The 23,043-nt window shown below is 37.8% G+C and overlaps 1 long non-coding RNA gene across 1 annotated transcript in view; it reads right to left on the bottom strand.

The window, feature by feature from the left end:
* Window positions 1-23,043, bottom strand: part of LOC129372386 (uncharacterized) — a 154,897-nt gene that overhangs the window by 131,312 nt on the left and 542 nt on the right. Inside the window, exons 2-3 of the long non-coding RNA XR_008607244.1 lie at window positions 22,678-22,852; window positions 22,509-22,561 (exon numbers count right to left, since the gene is read on the bottom strand). This is a non-coding gene — a long non-coding RNA (uncharacterized LOC129372386). The remainder of the gene's footprint in view (window positions 1-22,508; window positions 22,562-22,677; window positions 22,853-23,043) is intronic.

Here is a 23,043-nt window from a genome sequence, read left to right as displayed (position 1 = left end):
TGACATCTACATTTTTCTCCTGTGCATGTGGATCGCTTTGGGGTCGTAAACCGTTCACACAGAAGAATGACTGCGATTGAAGTAGTAGCATGAATGGCTACATGTAAGAAAGAAAAATATTGAATTTCAACAAAAAAAGAGAAGAAAAAAAAGAAATTACACCCAGCTGGATTTTATTTCAGGGTATCTGAATACACACGTGTTATTTGTGAAAGCTGAAGCATAAAGAGGCTGATGGTGTTTGTACACAGCGACGCTTCCTCTGCTGATTGATATTTACCAGTGAGGATCAGCAGACATTCCTGGCTCAGCCTCAGCAACCGCCGGCGCTGAAGAGACGCTGAGAGGAACCGAAGGCACAGAAAGGTCATTTAAAGTAAAGTACTAAACGTTTGAGGGATTTAAAACTGGGACGGAAAATAATTACAATGTGGTTTCGTGTCACTGGAAGACTTTATATCTTAAATGGTGCAACATTTAAGATATGTTATGTAATATTTTTCTAAAAATAAATGTTAATGAGCTACCCTCTTCTCTGCAATCCTTCTCCAGCCGGAGAAAACATATTTCCATTTTAAGGCCTTAAATATGATCAAAGCATCGGCTTAATATAATCAGTTTAAAACCCATTTATTACCATTTCCCTTCCTCCACCTCCTCTTCATCACCGCTCTCTATTCCTCCTCCTCCTCAATCTCCTTCCATCCTCTCTTCACCCGCTTCCCTTCCTTCACGCCTTCACTGTTTCTGTCGCATTTATTTTCTACAGTCCATCCATCCCTGCATCTCCGCCCCACCTCCCTCCACCTCTCAAAATGTGTGTGCCCTAATCTCTATCTAGCCTGAAACAGGTGCTATATAATAGTAAATTAATTAGACGGAGAAGATGCGCTGTGTTCACCACAAAGCCCCTTGTGGCCTGCCAGGGGTTGACTCACACACACGCACACACACGCATACACACACACACACACACACACACACACACACACACACACACACACACACACACACACACACACACACACACACACACACACACACACACAGGCGCGCACAGCCATCGGGAAAAAAGCCATCTGGGCGAAGCCAGATCCCACAGGAGCCTGTGTAAATATGAGTATGTGTGCGTATGTGTGTGTGTGTGTGTATGTGTGTGTGTGTGTGTGTGTGTATGCGTGTGTGTGTGTGTATGCGTGTGTGGGGCACAGAGAGATTTTGAGTGATTGGCCGTGAAGTCGACTGCAGTGACGGTTTCACGTGACAATTAACCCCATTAGACCTCATGTTCACTCTGTAAAGTGTGTGTGTGTGTGTGTGTGTGTGTGTGTGATTTAGCCGTTTTATGTGCATGCATAATCCTGCAGTCAAAACACAAGTCTCATTTCACTCGCAGGAGGAGAAATATTTCAGGATTCTTCACAAAATTATGAGTTTGATAAAGTTTTTCTGGGAACAAAAGTGGCAAAAAGGATTTCAGAAACATAAAACGTGAAGAAAAAAAATTTAAAAATGAAGATTGTCCTGAACTCAACAGAAATGTTTTCATGCTTTTTATTGGAATGCAATGAAGGAGTGGGACAAAAGAACAAAAATCATAAAACCTTTTTAACCAGTTCACATTAAAATCATAGAAATTTTATGAGAGTAAACTCACATGAGATTAAAATAAAATTTATGACAATAAGTCCTGATGTTGTAACTTTATTCTGGTTTTCTTTGGACTTTATTGTGATAATGCAACACTATGACTTTATTTTCATAATATTATGACCTCATTCTCGTAATACTAAAACTTTCCTCATATTAATGTGACTTTATTCTTGTGACATTATAACTTTATTCTCAGAATTTTCTTTTTTATTCGTATGGCCCTACTTCTCCATCATACCTCCCCTGTCCCAATAAACAATAAATCAATTAATCGAACGATAAATTAAAACAAACTCGGTAATTTCCATTTGCATGATTTATCATTTTTCTGTTTTCAGTCTTTTTACCAAACACTGGATGATAAACATTTTCCATTTGGTGATTTTGAATAATTCATGTTATTTGTTGTTTTAGTTTTGTTTATTTTGGAAATTTAAAATGTCTTCCAGTTCCACTGTTAAATTTTAATAAGGATTTGTTCTTGCATTATTATACTGTTATAATTTATTGCGATAACTTCTGAGACAAATTATCGTCCAGAATAAAAAGTTTATCGTGACCGGGCAACCTGCCCCCTCTGCCTCCTGTTGGGGAAAATTTACTGATCTTTATGCTTTTAAAATTTACTGATCTTCATGCTTTTAAGTCCTGATGGTGAAAAATCAGAGGCGTAACAAGATGGTGGGAACATGGTGCCTTAAGTCAGTTTTTAACAATCTCTCGTTCATATCATTCCCTACACTTCCTTGACTTCTATGTTTCATTTTCTATACCTGCAGGACAGAAAACATGCAGAACAACATGGCGCCGTTCTGACAGCTTCTTCTGAGATCAGGCAGAGATTCCAGGGACAATCCCAACGACCGCTGAGTGTTTGATTGACAGCTTCGCCTTGTGGCTTTGGTTTAATTACTGAAGGAGAATTCAGTGTGTGTGTGTGTGTGTGTGTGTGTGTGTGTGTGTGTGTGTGTGTGTGTGTGTAGGGGCAGTGGGATGTCAGGGCGTCGTATAGGACAATGCAGACTTCAGAGAGGAAAGGAGTCGATAAGATATAGGGGTTGATGTGATGTGTTGGTGATTGGATATTTCTCTATTTTTACATGACTGAGTAGTATTGATTAAAAGTTTTAATTTAGTCAAAAATTATCGACAAAATAAGCAACACTCCATTCAAAAAATTGTTTTGCCACTAAACAATTTTTTGTTTAAATAGACATGATCTCAACAGTAAAGATATTTATTGTTTTGTTATGTTGGTTATTCCGCCATCAGATCGGAACAAAGTGTTATTCTACAAATTCAGGTTTCAGGAAATATATGCATTTCTTTAGGAATATGGACGCAAACTTTGCTGCTGCAACGTTTAGCATTTAGATGCTATTTTAAGCTGTAGGTTTATAGTTTGAACCACGCTGTCGCAGCGACTGGTTGCGCACATCGGACGCCACACAAACACAAACTGGATGATTTTGAAGGTGCTGTTGCAGAGCAGGTGACCCTGCGCCGTCTCTAAAGGCTCATTTCAGGAGAAAACGCCGCCACATGTCAACCAGTCACACCATTCCACTGTCTTAACTCAAACACGCACAACGCTAACTTTCAAAAATGCTACTATAACTCAGCCACACAATGGAAAATTCACAGCTCTGGACTTTTGAATGTAAGAAAAAGAAGCATTAAATTGCGTTTAATTTTTAACATGTCAAAACCTTCGTAATTAATTCAAATTATCAGAATTTGACTCACTCTTTCACAAGGCAGGACACACAACCCTCTGCCGCCCCCTGCTGGCCGACTGACTAATGCAAACAAGCAGAGTTCAGTAGTAACTAGTTACATTTACTCAATTACTTTTTTTATGTACTTTTAGGAATATTTTTACTACACTTTACTTTTTACTTTTATTTTGCTTGAGTAAAATTTCTGTATTTTCTACCCATGGAATGAAAAACAAACATGTTTTAAACAAAACCTCACCAGACAGACTCGCATCTGCAGTTTCTGTTAAAGTTTCACGAGTTTTTTCAGTCAAAGAGAAACTGATTTGGAAACATTTTCTCTTGCCCGAATGTCATTTTCTCTTTCTTAGAAAACTTATTGTCCTTTTGCTCCTTAAAATACCAAAAATTTCCAATTAACTTAATATTTTGGTCCATCTGATGTAATTTTTAAATATGAAATGATTGATAATGTGATCAGTTACTCAGTACTTTTTACCAAATACATTTTCACTCTTACGTGAGTAAAATACGTTAAAATATGTTGAAGTAGTGTTTGAGCCACCAAACATCCTGAATTGCTGAGCAGATCAACAGGGTGTAGAAATCGGACCAACAGATTAAATATTTGTTAATCTCAATCTTCTAAATTTATTCTCGTAATATTTCAACTTTTTTCTCGTACAGCTTTATTCTCATACTTTTATTTCTGTTGTTTTCTTAGTGTGGCCCTGTACTAAAGTCTGATAAAGTTTTGAACTGAATAAAAACTTTGGCTGACCTGGGAGGACGCAGGTCAACCCAGGTGAGAGTTTCTTGCATCTGAGATTATCTCAGCTCAGTCTCACACTCAAACTTAATGCAGCCGCTAACTGCTTGCTAAAGGGATTAGCTGTGAATTTCACTTTTCTTACACACACAGACACACACACATAAACAGAGACTCAGATCCTGTCCATGTGTCACACAGATTTAGAGATTAATCAAACAGAGTCGGAGAAGACAGCAGGGCAAATAACTAGGACCCGAGGATTGGCACTTGGGGGCCCTCGACAAATATTGGGATTATAACTCCAGCGCAGCATCACAGTGAAGTGTGTGTGTGTGTGTGTGTGTGTGTGTGTGTGTGTGTGTGTGTGTGTGTGTGTGTGTGTGTGTGTGTGTGTGTGTGTGTGTGTGTGTGTGTGTGTGTGTGTGTGTGTAACAGCCCCTGAAGCAGATGGTCAGGGATGTTCGTTTAAGGCAGACGATTGATTTTAGGAAACAGATATCCAGCCTTGTTAAGCAGAAAGCACCTCTGGGACCTGCTGACGGAGAGAAGGAGGGAGGAGAAGGAGGGATGGAGCTTGTCTAACCTCTGCCTCTGCCGACTGCGGAGAGATGGAGGGAGACGGCAAACGAGGAAAGAATAAGCACATGAGAGAGAGCAAAACTGCTCCCATTGAACTTTATTACTGCAGATGAAAAAACGGGAGAAGAGGAGAGAAAAGAGGGGGAGAGAGGAGAGGATAATGGGGTTAATGCCGGCAGACAAGCGTCAGCCGTGGTAGGGTTAATGACACATAAACTCCCTCTCTCTGGGGAGGGAACAAAGTGGGAAAGCCTGCATTTGATCTGTGAGTAACACATTAAATGTGTATGAGCGCACTCTGACGTCGTCTGTGAAAGTGTGTGTCGTCTGTGCGCGATGACAGGATGGAGTCCGTACACACACACAGACGGAAATCAGAAAGCATTTAACACAACAAACAAACAGACTGGACTCCAACTAATTCAATCCAACAATGACACCGAAAATAAATAAAATCTTGACACAACTTCCTGTTAAAGGATGAAACAGGGAACGCTAAACATTCACTGCAAACACAAAACGGCATAAAAATATCTCACCTCTGTATGTCAAATGCTTGAAACTGAAACCTGATAGTTTGGCCACGTTTACTGAATGTTCTTTAAATCATCCGACTGTCAGGAAGCAAAGGACAGACATTTAACTTCCAGAAAAATCAGCTAACCATTATACGGGAAAAAAAAAATACATTAAAAAAAAGAGTGACACGAGAAAATTGAGTTCCAGTCTTGATCCCAACAGACGTTCTCTACTCAGTAAGGAATGAGTGAAAAGTGGGAAACGTTTAAAAACTTGGCAGGACTTGATGTTTTGATGCTTTTCACTTCCTCATGTTTCATCCTACCAACCCATTACCGTTAGCTTAAAGTAGCTACTTTCAATGTGGACACCACCAATAACTAACATGTTAGCTATGATGGCGCTAAAGCGCTAATCTCAGCTACTCTAATGCTAAAGTGCTGCAACATTTAGCAGAAGCTAATGTTGAATTGTGATGGTAAATGGACTGAACTTATGTAGCCTTTTCCAATCACGTTGACCACTCAAAGCATTTTACACTAAAGTCACATTCAGCCATTCACAAACGTTCACACATTCATACAGCGACCGGTAGACGGTTTGGGGTTAAGTGCCTTGCCCAGGAGCACATTGTGGCTTACAGAACGCCAACTGTTACACCAACATCTAGGAAAAATAGAGAGAGGAAATGAAACTGCAGCATAAACAGTCATCACCCACTTCAAAATAAGAGCATAAACGTGTAAGTACTTGAAGAACAGTGGATGACCAAAGCCTTTGACACAGATGTTTAACTGTATTCAATTGAACGTTTACAAAACAGCCAAGTAAATCACCGCTAAGTTTGCTAAAAGCTAGCAAACTCGCTAAACAAGAATTGGCTTCACCATAAGAAGAAGTGGTGGCACCGTGGAGGACAGGAAGTGGCTGCGTAGAAAAGGCATGACAGGAAACGTGTTGCTGCCAGGAGTAAAAGCTTCGACCAACAAAAACAGGCAGGCCTTACAGTTACACAAAACATGATAAAACCAGAGATCTGCAACCAAACACGTGTTCAAACTGTTCATATCAAGCATTACTGTCTTAATTAACTGGTAAATCCAGGAGTGTTGGCATGTGTGTGCATCATCATCAAAAAGCACAAAAACCTTTAATGAGGAAAAGGCCAAGTTTCTCCAAATGGAAGTTTTGTACTTTAAAATTCACAGAAAAGACAAATTTACTGAGATATGAACTGAAGTGATAAAGAAAATGTCTGCATTCTTTAATCCCCCAAACAGAACAGACTAGTGTGTTTGTAACGTGAAAAAGCATTTAAGCAACCATTTTTCTGCCGTTATTATATTATACAATGATCATTACATTGGTTAGTAGTTCTGTTTTAAACTGAAGAACTGAATCGTGCGTTTACACCAGATCCGTCCGTTTGATGGATATAAAACCGATGCAGTTAACACTCTGCAGCATGTTTTAAATAATTCTTCTAATTATAGTGACCTATGATTATAGTACTATGTCAGAACCTTCCCACCAATGTTATAATGTGCCTATTATGAAAACTAATTGCTATTTCAAGCCTATAACTTCTTCCATTATTAAGCGGCTGAAAGCAGACAGACAGTTTCCTGTCTGAATAAGCGTTTAACCAGAATACCAGAAACACTGTTTATTATTTGTCTGTAATTTCTGAGCTGCAAATAAATTGCATATTGAGAGAAAGTTTGCTGGAGAACTTCATGTCGCACATTATGCAAGCTTTCATTTCAGCTGCAGATCAGCACGCGTTGTCCTGTCCTCTAATTTGACTGATGTTTGTGTTTTATCTCCAACATGCTGCGTATATTCACGTCTGCATCCGAACCCGGGAGCCGCAGCGATGGGCGCCGTAACCTTTAGGACGAGCAGCGATGGGTGCCGGATAGCTGCTGCCGCCGCTCTGCTCCGAGAGTCTTCTTCCTCGCATTATTTCAGATTTTCCCTTTGCGCTAATCAGACATGACACGGCTGTGGAGGAGGAGAGCCGGGAGAATACTGGCACATTATTCTGTTTTTTTCTTTACATCTATGCAAAGGTGTGACCTGTTAGAGGAAAATTAAGCCTCTATCCTTTCCTGCATCCATTTAATTGGCTAAAATGACAGCCTTTCATCAATACTGTCTTGAAAATACTTTGCAGCGCTGCTATTTCTCAATCTGCCTCTATTTTTTTTCCACTCAACAACAGTCCCCCTTTTTTTCCTTCCTTTATTCAATCAAATCACAGTCAGCGTGGATCTCCGCTGAGGCCACACTGCAGCCAATTCTTTGTGTTTCAACCCTAAGAAATTAGGATGGAGAGAGGTCTCATTAGTCCACAGATCACAAAGACGGAGATTATCAGCCTGCACACAACAGCTGGAGATTTAAATGAAGGACGTTTAATGGAGCGCCTGTCATTCTGATATGATACCTCTATCTGAGGAAAAAGACAAAATCCTGCAGGAAGCTTTTCACCTTTTAAATATTGCAGCGCTGCTATGTGATACCAAGATCACAGAGACAAATTACAGGCACACAAAAGCCGACCGGAGGCTTTATTTAAAAAGAAAACGCACCTCAGGAGTATTTCTGAAGCTTCTCCAGCGTCAATGCAGAGCAATACGAGCTGAAAATCACAACAGTTCATTCATTTATGAAATTTAGGAGTTGATTAAACAACAAGTCTGTGTTTCTGTACACAAACTGAGCTGCAGTGAGCGGCGGCGCAGCGCGGCGCTCCCCGCCGTCCACCCGTAATTTCTAATGAATACATTTCTTCTCGGCGTGTGTCCTTACATGTTTTAGGCCACAATCATTTGTCATTTCAGGAGCCCCCTTTTCTTAGACATTCTGCTGTCGAAAAACGATCCATTACCAGAGCCGCTATCTTTTCTCCTGTGTGAAGTGTCTGCAAGAAACAGAGCAGCGGGGGATTCACACACACAAAAACACATTACCGCCGCCTGAAACACACATTTCTCCAGTGGAGACACTCAGAGTTAAAGGTGGCTGCCCGCCTGCCACTTCCTTTCACTCACAAATATATATAAATATATTTATATACACATTTTTCAATGTTAGCAGCAAATTTTGTTCTTGTAAAATGCTGAATTGTGGGTAAAATATTGTAATTTTAGAGCATAACTAAATTAAACGGGTATCAAGAGCCTCATAATGAAATATAAAAATATGAGCATAAATGAAGAAATGTATCAAATTCATCTGCTTTGATTAAAAATACAGAATAAAGATTTTGCTCAAGAGGATTTTTTTAATCAAGAGAATTTTGCATCTAGAAAAAATAACATAAAAGATTTTTTTTTTGCAGAATATTTTTAAACCTGACTGTTTTTATTATTATTAGTTAGTTTATGTTTGAGTGCATGTTTTTTTTTATTACATGAGTTGTGAATATTCCGGCTGGATCTCTGCACACACAGCAGCGCGCAGAGGGAAGCGACTCAAGCCTGGTGCTGTGATGCCATCTATTGGAGCTGCAGCTGCTGCCGAAACGCAGGACATGAATCCAGACTGACGCTCTTTCACACACCAACTCATTAAACCTGGCAGGATTTAACAGAATGTGTGCCTTTCTTTATTTTACAATGATTGGATAAAAGTGTTCACAAACGGCCAGAAATGAGCAGAACAAAAACATTTGACTTTTAGATGATTTTAGAGCTTAAAATAAGTCAGCATTTCTGGTTTAAGATCATTTCAACCTGTTTAAAAAATCCTGATCTGGAGAGAAACAGGTCTGTGCTTCTATGCTGGGTGAGCAATTTATTCTTGATATGTTTCATAACATTATTAGTTTGTTCAATAATAGTAATCAAAAGGACTAACAATATAAAAAACATAAATTAAGACACTGCAGAAGTTAAGATAACCAGCAAGAATATCTGTTAACACGTTAGCTTTATCAGTAGCTCAGCTTTAAATGAAAATAGGTAAAAGTGACAACATTTCCCAAGCTATCGCTAAAAGATTTACCGTCTTTGTTTCAGTTCAGGAAACAGACGTAAAGCTGGTGTTCATGTCTGATGATATTATGCAACTTCTGAGCGAGAAAAGGCTTTAAGATTCAGTTTGTATTTTCTGCTCGGCGACGTCTGGCTGTAAGACTCCTGAGTGCGAGACGTCCCTCTGTGTGATGAAGATAATGGAGCTGATCCTCTTCCTCCCTACGTTTCTACTCGTCTCTTAATTCCCTTTGGTTTCACTGCAGAGGGCACTGACGGCACACATACACACACACACACACACGCACACACACACACACACACACACACACACACACACACACACACACACACACACACACACACACACACACACACACACACACAATGGAGCAGAAATACACTCACTGAAAAGCAGCAGAGCAAACCGAGGAGGAAAACCTCAGAAACACAGATCTGCTCTAAAAACTGATAATTCTCCAATATTTTAATACAAATTAATTAATTCACTTATGAAAATAATGAAAGCAGTTTAATTTCTAGTGGATCTGTAAAGAATAAGTCGATTTAATTTAAAATAGATTGTAACCTTTAAAGCAAGCTGCCTTGTTGGTTTTATGTTTAAACAGATGTTTCATTTCAACAAAGTTTCTCTCCTACTTTTATTTTTAAAAGTAGGAGAGAAAAAAAAGCAGTAAATTTGACAAAAACATTGATTTTCACTGCTTCTGTTTTCAGCTCCATGACTGGAAATATTCTTATATAAATATTTAAAAAAGCTAAACAGGAAATAATGTCAGACATTTTCCTGCAGGTTTCCTGTGTCTGTTTTATTTTTCCATGTAAAATTCTGCTTTACCATTAATGTTTTACTGTGAAATAAAATGATTATTTTCTTGCTTTTGGTTCTGTTAACACCTCAGTTTAAGAGAGTATTATTTATCAACACAGCGTGTCATTCCTGGATATATTGGTGAAAATTCTTTTACTTTATTAAAATAAAAATCAAATGAAAGGTTACATTCAAGTCAGACGATGACAGTAATATGAATAATGCTAATAAAAGACACAAATAACAGTGACAAAATGACAAAATAAGTAACAATAACATGTTAATTAATCTAAATATTTTTGTTTAATTTCATTTCAGTCATTTGCAAAACAATACTGGCTCATAACTCTGCAAGAAACTAAAGTCTTAGCAAATCCTGTTGGTCTAATTTCTAGTGAGAATATCTTAAAGCTCTTGAAATAAGACAAAACTTACAACTTGTAGGACATTGTTTTAAGTAATAGCTCCTAAATATTGATTAAAAAAGCACAGATTCGACTGGCAGATTATTTCACTTCTAACGTGGGAAAAATGTTGTGATAATTGATGTAATTTGCCAGTGGAGCTCGTAGCTTTCATCAATATTTAGGAATTATTTAGGTAAAAAAAGGTTTGTCTTATTTCAAGCGTACTCAGATATTTACATTAGAAACTAAACAAAATACTCGGTAGTATTTTGCATTTTTGCAGTGAAACTGAATTATGTGTTTGGCCACTAAGTTTATTCATGTCACTGAAAAAAGCCTTCAGTTTTAAACTCTTGCCTTGTTTTCAGCACCTTGGACAGAGTCTCTCTGTTTTTAACTGGTTTCATCCCTAATTATCTGCTCTACGTTTGATATTATTATAAAAATATTTATAAAGTTATGCAGAAAATAAAGTCAAACGGTTTCCTGCATTCTTCTTGTTTCTGTGTAGTTTCTTTTTTTATTCCTTCAGCTTTTAAATTGCAGTGCCACATTAATGCTGAATACAGTTTTGATTCATTTGTTTGACTGTGAAATGTATTTATTTATGGTTTTGCAGAAATGTTTCAGGATGTGTCAGACAGCCTCATCTATAGGACGAAACGCTCTTCTTCTGCGGTATGTCTTGCTGTTCGTTTTAAGTTGACATTTTGCCACATCTCTTAATGTTTGTGTCACATTTGAACCGCGTGTGATTTGTATTTGTCTGCATGTGTCTAAATGTCACTCGGCTGCTGATGTTTCTGCTAGCAGTTCCTCAAAATTTCACACCATTTTTTTCTTTTTTATTTGCTTAAATTGGATTCATCTCAGCTGTCACTGATGGAGAAATTAAAGGTTTGGACAACACATCTATTCACGTATCTGTCCCAGCCGGCAGCAATCATGTCAATTTATGTGTATTTCTGTTTGTGTGTGTGTGTTTTCACACCTCTCGTGTGTGGCTTCTCAGCTCAAGGCTGAACGCTGAATAGCACACCTGAGGCTTCATCACCGCATCGCAGAGCAGCCAATGAAAACCCAAAGCCCTCGACCTCGTCCGTCCCTGAAAACATTCCCCATCAGCGGCAGGCGCACGCAAACATTTTGGGATTTAATTACGAGGGAGATTCGTTTCCATCATATCCAAGCAGCAAACATAACAGTAAAGCTGTTACTACCTGTAATAACAAGGTTCACAAAACATTTATTGAACGATGAAAATGTGAGTCATTCTGCACAGACGTACAGAAACATTCCAACTGTAAACTTGTCCATGTGTTTAAATTTACAGCATTACAGATCACTATTCACCTAACAAACCTCTTCATATACGATTTTACTAAGCTTTTAATAAAAGGGATTATCGACATATTGCTGCAGAAAGAAACCAAGATTATTCTAACTATTTACAATTAGGATAATAAAACTAAAATAATTTCTAACTTGCAGCGGCAAAGACATGTTGGACAGCAAGTGGTGACTTTTGTGAAAAGTATTTTATAAATGAGCTTTACTTACTACGAACACAAGCTGTTTTCTGTGGTATCTTGCTTTTTATTTGGTGTCGTTTACCCACAATGCACTGTGTTGTAGTGCACTTCCTATATTTGGTTCTCTAGTTCTCTTGTAAGTGAATTTGAATGATTTTCTTTCACCCAAACCAGAGTTTGATTGCACATTCAGATTTCCCAACATCCAGTGGCGTCCACAAGAGGTGGGCAGGGGGGGCCATGGCCACCAGAAAAAAATTATAATAATGTGCCTATGTGTACATTTCAACAAAAATCTTCATAGAAAGAAAAAGACGCTTATGTTGTAAAATATTCCAGAAAAACTAATTTTTTCTAAATTAAACATATAAATCTGCAATATTAAAACATTAAAGACTAAAAACACCAAAAGTCCTCTGAGGTTTAAGTGATAAACATAGGAGGTGCACGCCTGGATATTTTTCAAAGTGCCGTTCCATGCCGGGTCGGAGACAGGAGGTTATGTTCTGATACAGAAAAAGAATCCAGATGTAGCATCTAACATTTGATGTGCATCTCAAATTTATCACTTCAGCCTTATTTTTGTCTCAAATGTCTGAATTTATAAGCTCAGAAAACTTCTGAATTTTTTCCCAGCAAATCATAAATTCATTCCTTTAATGTTGAAAATTTTAAAATTGTTTTTGCAAATGTAAAACTTTTTGACATCAGAGAATATCTTGGAAAAGAAAATGTCAATAATTTGGTTGAAATTCACTTCACATTATATTTATATTTGAGCTGTTTGGCCCTAATGCTTGGCGATACCAAGCAAACCCAACATTCAGCAAACAAGCTAGGGTTTGTTTCAAACTGAAAATTAATGATGAACAGAAACTTATCTTAAAAAACGTAACTGTCCCTTTAAGAAGCTGAACCTGTTTTACCAGACGAGGTAAAAGCTGGAATTTCAACAGAACCTGTTGCCTCTCGTCATGCACCGCTTGTCAATGTCCAGCTGTAACATTTAGCGGCACAGAGGGGCCATTTTAAAACAAAATGGCGTCTTGTCGGGTTGGAACAGGAAACGGTCACGTTGCCATGGCGAACAGATGGCAGAAGAGGAAACGACTGATGAGGTTCCTGATGCGAGAGCTGACTTTGATTTGGTAAAAATGGTGAAAAGCAGCAGAAGATAATAAAGGCAAAAGAATAAATGTTGTCATTCCTGCTTCTTCTGTTAATTACATGCAACATAAAACTCATTATATATTATAAATTCATTGTTTTAGTAATTTCTCCTGTTTTGTTGCTTGTGATTTTATGTTTCTTTAATGTCTGATTTAGACATGAGCCTGAATCGTGTTCAGGTTTGTGCAGAACATGGTGACTGACTGAGGAATGCATTCAGAAATCTGAATCAGGAAACGTCAAAAACATGCAGAGCAGTGAGATCATGCAGGTACTGCAGGTCTTACGCTGATTTATCTGTGATGGCGCGTTTTCTCCTCAGGTATCTACAAACTATTGGCTTATAATGAATCGCTTCCTCTCAGAGTTTCAGTGTTTTCACATTTAATTGCAGCAGCAGTAAAAAGGTAGAAATGTTTCTTTAATTGCAGTGATAATCTTAGCGATAGCTTTTTGATTTAAAACAAACTTTTATTGTGATAAAATCAAGACAGTGGAGCGTGAACTTATTCTCATATTGGACCCTGCTGGCATTTCCACAATCATCTGTACTGTATTTTACTAATTCATAAATATTTCTACTTATTTTTTCATGTTTTTCTCCACTGATATAGTTTACTGTAAAAAGTCTTCCTACTTAGATGCATTTTCTTCATTCTCTGTATGACAGTAAAGGATATTTCCATTTTGTAATCATTTGAAAATGATTAAAGTCTGACTTTTAGCTTTCTGTTTCTCTTTGCTACTTATTAAAATGGAAAAAGACAAAAAACAAAACAAAAAGTACAATCAAAGTAACGTAAACTGAAGCTAAACTTATCCAATAAAAGATCAATTATAACTTCCTCAGACGTTCCAACCAGATTTGGACAGTTGCATTTACTTTAGTAACTTGTTAGAAAACCTGAACGTTTAGGAGTATTTTTATTACGCTGTACTTTTCACTTTTACTAGAGTAATTTCATTATGAAGTATTTCTACTCTTTCTTGAGTAAAATTTCTGGGTTTTCTACCCACTGAATGAAAAACAAACATGATTTAACCAAAAACCAGCAGTTTCTGTTAAAGTTTTATATTGAAAGTAACAGATTTAGAAAATTGTAATTGCCTGATTTTGCTCATTTTGTTTTGTTACTTATGTGAATTATTGTCATTTTGTTCTTTAAAATACCAACATTTCCACATAAATTTATATTTTGACCCAACTGATGATGTAATTGTTAAATATTAATGATCGATGTTTTGATCAGTTACTCATGTCGCCTTTTTTACCCAAATATTTGTTTTATTTGATTCATTTCTGCTTCTCACTGTCAGTAAACGTATATGGACATACTTGGCTAAAATCAACAAATGCTGAAACCTCAAAGAAGCTCCATTGATGTTAGCAGTGCTGGGAAAGACCCTGGAATCTGATTTTATCTGGAGTTTCTCCAGTGTTCCCAGTTTAGTTGCTAATCCGCAGCCCGACTGCGAGGCCAGCAGGTCCATCTGATAATTGACTGTCAAATAAACGGCTGTTCCTCTCCGACTTCGCCGCAATCTGTCTTCACTTAGAGAGGCTCGGCCGGGCCGCCGCCCCTCCCTCTGTCCTCTACACCCAATTATCTATCCATCTATCCGTTTATTGGCCCCCATCGTTTATCCCTCCATCAGCTGCTCTCCTCCTGACACGCTAACAGCTGTTTGACAGTAATGGCTCTAAAAGCAGGACGGGGCGCAGTGTGACGCTGCATGTTCATGTTGGAGGGCAACATGGCTGCAGGACCAGGAGGCGCGCACACACACACACACACACGCACACACGCACACACACACACACACACACACACACACGCACACACACGCACACACATACACACACACACACACACACACACACATACACATACACACACACACACACATACACACACACACACACACACACACACGCACGCACGCACACACACACACACACACACACACACACACACACACCCCCCCACACACACACACATACACACACGCACACACACACACGCACACACACACATACACACACGCACACACACACGCACACACCCCCACACACACACACATACACACACGCACACACACACACACACACACACAACACACACACACACACACACACACACACACACACACACACACACACACGCGCACACACACATACACGTACACACACGCAACACACACACACGCACACACACACACACACACACACACACACACACACACACACCACACACACACACGCAACACACACACACACACACACACACACACCACACACACACACACACACACACACACACACGCACACATCACTTTAAGAGAGTTATACATACAGAAAATTAAACTACAATCACAAGAAAAAGTTTCAATATTATGATTTTCTACCTGAAGCAGGTAGAAAACCTAAAAATTACACTCAGTGGAAATACTTGACATGTTTTATGTGTTTGAAGTAACCGTGAAAAGTATCCGTCCAAGAAATTACTTTAAAGTAAAATATGAAGTTAGGTGGAAAATTTGGCATTTTAAGAACCAAAATGACAATAATTTATAGAAATAAAAAATCAGTTTCTAATTGAAAGAAACTTTAACAGAAACTGCTGTTGTGCGTCTGAGTCTGGAGGATTTTTAATTAAATCATGTTTGTTTTTCATTCAGTGGGTAGAAAACCCAGAAATTTTACTCAAGAAAGAGTAGAAATACTTCATCATGAAGTTACTCTAGTAAAAGTGCAGAGCAGTAAAATAGTTGCTGCCAAACTCTGCTTATGACTTAATATTTAAAATCTGACTTTCTTAAAGTACTGAGAATATTTTTGTCCGATTTTAGACTTTATTCTTAGTCGTACGAGAATAAAGTCAAAATAATCCAGTCTTAATATTTTAACTGTATACTTAAAATATGACTCTTTTAATAATATTTCAACTTTATTCTACTTCGACTATTGGTTTCATATCAAGACTTTATTCTGATATTATGACTTTGGTCTAGCAATATGATTTTTTTTCACTCAATAAAATCACACTGTTAAAATATTTTACCTTTAATAATGTTAAATATCCTAATATTTAACCTTATTATCATGCAACTTTATTAATAATACTGATTTTATTACCAAATATTATCACTGTATTCCAATCAGAATGCTTACAAAATGCCAAGTATTTGTCCAAACTATCATCCTCTGTGACTTCTGGCTCTACAATCTCTGGAAACAGGCACCAACATCCACACTGCAAAAATGCAAAATCATACCAAGTATTTTTGTAGTTTCTATTACAAATAATTTTATTCACTTGAAATAAGACAAAACAAACTGAAAAGAAACTTTTTAGCAAGATAGAGGTTTGTTTTTAGTAAATAATCGTGTAATTGGCCTGAAATAGTGTGTGAGTAAAAAATACAGGTATTAACTTCTGAATTGAGTTCAGAAGTTCAAATGATGATCAGTGTGAGTCTGCAGGATTTGCTTTGGATCATAATGAATTTTCCAGTCTAACAAAGACCTGTGGGTGGAAACGTTTCTCTCCAAGGTTCTGATTTTAACCTCTTCCTCTTATCGCCATGAAACAACCGCTGGTTTCAACACCTGGAGCTAAAGCTGCCCTGCAGACGCTAACCAGCAGATTTAATAGTTTGTCCACTAATGCAGCTCTTAAACTCCCATCACCCTTTGCTGTAACACTCATTAGCTTATCAGGACAAGACAAAAGGGAATATTAGCTCTGCCTGCTGCGCTCAAGGGCCAAGCTGACGTGTCACATCAAGATAGCAGGTATTAGCATGCGGCACATCCATCTTTGTCCACTGATACAACTCTGTAAGCCTCTCATTACTTCATCCTCTTAAGACAATGCGCTCTGATTCCTCCTCCGTTACCCGACCGCTGAGGTTTTCATTGGTCACCCGTTCAACACGCCTTCCTGAGGCTCAAATCCCCGACCTCAAACTTCCTCCGGATCCCCATTGCCTTATCAGGAGAAGACAAAAGGAAAGCAGAGGTGTGACTGTCTGACTCTGCTGGCTTTTGGATTAGCTGCTAACGCTAACGCGGCTCCTGCAGGCCAAGGTGAGGGCTGCCTTAATGTTCCAGCTTTGGGGCAGAAAGCCGCCTAATTTCTGCTTCTATCGCTGGAGCAAGGCTCCGTGCGGCTTCTGGGGCGCCGCAGGGAGCTGCAGCTAAGACAAAGTAGTGCAAGGTTAATCCCAGCACTGCAGGAGTCAGGAGGTATTTAAATGAAAAGGAGAGGCACACACCTGTTTAACGTTCACAGAGTAGCAGGTTGTGAAGGCATAAAATCAAATGTAAAACTCAGATTTGTCTGTTTTTTGCTCCATTGGTGAAGTAATACAGAATATTTCATCTTGTGGGTTTTTCTGTTGTTGGGAATCTTTTGCTGTTTCTTTCTGCAGTAAATATTTTGGTTTTAAAGAAATTTTTCATCTTTTATTTTCCAGTTCCCTGTTGTGCGTCGTTTAATAAACATCCAAGTTTGATCATGTGAGAAAACCAAAATTTAATGTCAGTATTTAACACAGCTGACACAAAATATTACAGTTTAATTTAAAATTCTACATATTATAACAAACCTAGTCCATTATGTTATAAAAAGACAGTCAATCAGATCATCAATCAACTTTAATATTACTTCTTAATCGATAACTTGCATCTCAAACTGCAAAACAAAGTGCAACTTGGTGTCAAGTTTAACTTGAACCTTTTAAAAGCCGATTTCTACTTTTTTATTATTCTCTTGATTATTTTTTCTCGATAAAACACATCGTTGGGAGAAGTGATTAAGTTTCTACGTTAATCCTGACAGGAACAAAAACAGAGCTGGAAATTTTCCCTCCAACTGAACATTTTTCACAGTTTTAGTTAAAGTGTATATAAAAAATACTTTTAGTTTTCTAGTAAATGCATCAGTAAAATTCTAACATTTTCTATGCAAGTTCTCAAACTTTGGAGAAACACAGACAATCGAAAAAGTAAAAAGAAACGGCTTCGACTCACGATTAAGTGATATTCATTACTATAAATGATAAATTGTGATTGTATTCAACATTCTGCAGCACAGAAAATGTAAAGTAAAATATACAGCACTGCAGGAGTCAGTGTGTTTAAATATATACACACCTGGATGGTCTGAAAACAAAACTTAGCAAAAGAAATGATCAATTTCGATAACTTTAAGTATGAAATATGATTCAAATTACACAGATCAATAGGTCAGAGATATTATGGACAATAAATATTCATTACAATGAAACAAAAACAATGCTGCTCAAATTAAATGTTTAAACATATTTATTTACCAAGAAACTTATAAAATAAAAAAATATTCTCCCAAACTCTTCTGGCATTTAGTAAATATAATGAATTTGGGTAATTTAACCGAGCTAAAACAAGAAAAGTTTAGTCTGATTGAACTGTATTTTTATTTTTCTGTTAACTGTATGTAAACTTCTGGTTTAAATGTTAATGACATTTTAAAATTTAGGTTTTCAAGGACTTTTTATACAGAAATTAACTTTCCAAACCTTGAAAACTCCTCAGTGAAAATCAGGCACCTGTATGAACCGGTTTAATTTTTTTCTCTCTGAGGGTAAAAGGGATGAATAAAGTTTCCATCTATCCATCTATGTCACATATTCCAGTTTATCTGATAAGATGAGCTGCACAGAAACAACCTGACAGCTGTTCAGCCTTTCCAAACACGCCCTCCTGATGAGGAGCCAGGCAGAGAAATCACAGGTCAAAGGTTAAGTACAGACACTGTCCAAATCAGAGGGGTCAACTGACAGGCAGGGAAAATGACAGGCTTAATGACTAGCTGCTGCGGCTAATGACCGCCGAGACACACACACACACACACACACACACACACACACACACACACACACACACACACACACACACACACACACAGGTGCAGCCACACTTTGCTCACAGATTACAGATGAAATCAAGCCCCAGCCACTCCTGCTCAATGAGCTCTAATTGGTTCCTGAGCAGCTCAAGTCCCGCCCACTACTTTACCAGCCCATTAGAAGTTATTAGAGGGGTTCCTCAGGGAGCGGTACGGGTCACAACACATGGCTAAGCTAGCTGGGAGTAATAACCCAGCAGCTTTAATAGAGCAGTCATCTTCACAGCGGCAGGGAGGAACTGAAGACGAAGCAGCCGGACAGAAAAATGATTTATGGCGCTTTAAGATTGGCTTAATGTAGGATTATTGTAGATCTGCAGCCGCATGCAGCTCTAAAATTAAAAAATATAGACAAAACAAATGTGTTTTTTTCTTTCATGGAATAATTGCATTGAAGTTCTCCAACAGAATGTGACTAAAATGACCAAATAAATGTTTTTAAATCTATTTTTCCTGTAGCTGCGTTTCCATTCACCATATAATTGAGCAAATTAACATCTCAAAAATGTATTTGCTGAATGGAAAGAAGCCAGTTTCGGAAATGCTCACGTTTTGATAAAAGGTTTTTGGCCGTATTGAAACTGGTTTATTTCACAAAACTGCGATGGAAATGCTTTTTTCACATCACATGATTAACAACAGGATGTTACTACTGGCAGAAACCACAAAGAAAAAGACAGGAAGTAGTGGACGGCTCATGGTGGGAACGCTTTCTCATGACTTATCATGTGCACAAACTCATTCATATGATTTTATATACACTAATTTAAAGGAAACATTGTAATTACAAAAATATGTTTTTGGACATTTGTGGAAAACTGACAAAGTTCTGGGCAGATTTGTAATAGATTCTCAGCTACTGTGTTTACAGATGGACTGTTGTGCTTCCTGGAACAGATTAGGCTCCAACTATGTGCCACGCAAAACACATTCATTGCATTTATTTAAAAAAATAAACAAATGATAAAATCTTAGAGCAGTGCCTGCTGATTTTCCAGACACCAAAAAACATAAAGACCACGCACAGTTTTGCATATGTCTCCCAAATTGGTAAAAATAATAAACAAACTAACATTTTCGAACAAAATGCATTGAATTTTCACAACAAAATGTTACAAAAAATCCCTGCAACATGTTTTCAATTTGATTTTTTTTGTCATTGTCTTTAGTATTTTCCACAAAACCAACATATATATTCATCCTGTTGCGCTGCAAAAAAAATCTTACCAAGTATTGACAGTCGACAAGACAAAATTATCTTACAAATAACTTTTCAGGAAGATGCAGCAGCTTGTTGCAAGTCAATAAATCCTTAATATTGATGAAAAAGCTCCAGTTCTACTTGAAGATTATTTCACTTATAAACAAAGACTTGAGATCTTTTAACTGAGTCAGTTTGCAGTATTAAGTAAGTGAATATGTTTAAATCTTGTTTTCGACGTTAGCTGACGGCTCACAGACACACCTGTGATTGGCTTGGGCTTCAGCGGCTTGTTGGGAACAGTCAAAGCAACGGTGCATGCCATGTGACTAAGTGAGTGAGACGGCGTGGCTGTGTCTGCTGACGTGTTGCGGTTCGGAGATAACTCATTACTCATTCTGCCAAATCACTTTGTTCTGGTGCAAATTCTGACATTTTAATGTGCCAACTGAGAAATCAGCTCACGGGAAAGCTGCGTGCTAGTTTGTTGTTCACTTAGTTTAAAAAGTGAAGTGAGATGAAAACATTTCACCCTCGAGTAAATTAAGATCCAGATGGAAAATAGGTTTAATTTAGTTGTTGTTTGAGGATTTAATGTGGATTTTTACTTCCAGTTACTTCACTTGTTTACATTTACAGCCAAGCACTGCAAAAACAGAATCTGACCAAGTATGTTTGGTCTAGTTTCAAATATTTAATACATTTGAAATCAGACAAAAACAACTAACTTTTCAATAAAATATAGCAGCTTGTTTTTAGTCAATAATTGCTTAATATTGATTAAAAACACAAAATTGTACCAAGTGTGTTTGGTCTACTTTCCACTAAAATACCTTGAAATAAGACGAACAAGTAACTTTTTAGCAAAATACTGGAGTCTGATTTAGGTCAGTAAATCCTTAATATTCATAACTAGCAAATTATTTAACTTACGATAATTTTTTTAAATAATCTGCTAATGAACTTTTTCATCAATATTAAGTATTTATTGACTAAACAACCGACTATATCTTGCTGAAAAGTTACATAAGCTAGTTTTGTCTCATTTGAAATGTCATAACATATTAGCAGGAGAAACCAGACTAAAAATACTCAGTTAGATTTAGTTTTTTTTGCAGTGTACAGACAGTGGCTTCACTTCCTCTTTCAGCCAACTGTGTTGCTAGCTAACTGACTGCAGGGAATTGATTAAAATATAATGTTGTATTGATTAGTTTGTGATCTCAGGCTTCCATTTTTCCCAGTAAAAAATTATTCTATTGGGTCAGAAAATCTTTTTGTTTTTGGCATCTTTTACAGTGATTGTCATCAGATGGAAAATCTCACATAAAACAAAAAGTTACATTTGTCGTCCGAGCAGAAATACTAAGACATGTTTCGATTCCAGCACTCAAAATACAAGGCATTCACACACAAACCTACAAACATAATGATGTACATCAAAATAATAACGTCCAATCAAGCCTGGACGCCTCAGAGCTGAAATTGTTAAACTGTGTTGAAAACCATTCCAACAACCAGCAGCAGGAGATGCGAGTTTGGAAACAGAAAAATTAAAGTCTCAGTAAAAAACACAAGAAATGTCTCAATTTTGGGATTTGGCTTTACTAGTTTTCTGTTTAAAACGATTGCACATTTTTGCAGCAAACCTGGAAAATTTACCCATCTGTATTCAGACTTTAAAAGTTTCTTCCTTTTCCTCTTGGTTTTACAACATTCAGGTAAACGGAGAGAGTTAGAAAACCCACAAGACTCTCTGGTTATGTCACAATATCATCTTCTGAGTAAAATAACACAAAATGTCTTTCAATGCTTTAAAACTTCAGTCTGAACTGAACTTGGAAAGACAATTTTTCAGTTTTCTGCTCCATCTTCTTGGAACTGAAAGGAGCTACTGTGACTAAATGTTTTTAAAATATTTACATATTACTCCTTCTGAAAAATTAGTAATCTGTAAATGTTTTAATTAAGGAATCTTAACTAATTTATTTCTGAGTGTATTAACTTTTTCTGTTTTGTAAACAAGATATTTTCAACCTCAATGGGATTTTCCTGCTGAAACAGATTAATTTGAGTGTCCGAGAAACAAAAATGCTCTTCTCTGATATGAAAGGAAGTTGAACTGCTGTCATTTTGACAGGACAAACTGCAGCAGGATGAGGCAGAAACAGCTGAGAAAATAAGCAGGACTCACCGAGCGCAGATCACTTCTGGTTTCATTCCAACCGCTGGAAATCAGGAGCCAGTCTGCAGGCCACACAAAGACTTTACATTCTCTCCACCTGTTTAATATCCGGCAGGTTTTACTGATAAACAACGGGTAACGTTACGTCTGATGTGCATTAAAGGTGAAGGTTACTGACCTTTAGCCAGAGCCGTCTCTCCCGCTGTGAGCAAATCCACGATTGTCGCCCTGCAGCCGGTCCGATCCAATCCTCCGTAGTTAGTAATCCTGCAGCACAATGATTTCGTATGAACGCTGCCCCTTCCTCCTCAGCTTCATCGTGGCTCCAGACTCCGGAGGCGAGGGGTTTCCGTCTGCAGCGGGACAACAGGTGAGAGGGAATCAGGAGATGTTCTGCTCCTCTCCTCTCCTCAGCTTGTCTGCTAAGACTACACTTGTTTTGCTGCTCTTTACAAAAACACACAAACTCACACACATACTGAGGAACATTTTTTTTCTTCCTTTTGGTTTTGTTTTGTGTTTTTTTTTTTTTCTAGCGGTGGAG

This window comes from Poeciliopsis prolifica, unplaced genomic scaffold (assembly GCF_027474105.1).
Source record: "Poeciliopsis prolifica strain line A6 unplaced genomic scaffold, Auburn_PproV2 SCAFFOLD002, whole genome shotgun sequence".
Classification (NCBI taxonomy): Eukaryota; Metazoa; Chordata; class Actinopteri; order Cyprinodontiformes; family Poeciliidae; genus Poeciliopsis; species Poeciliopsis prolifica.
This window is presented reverse-complemented; position numbering and strand designations above follow the sequence as displayed.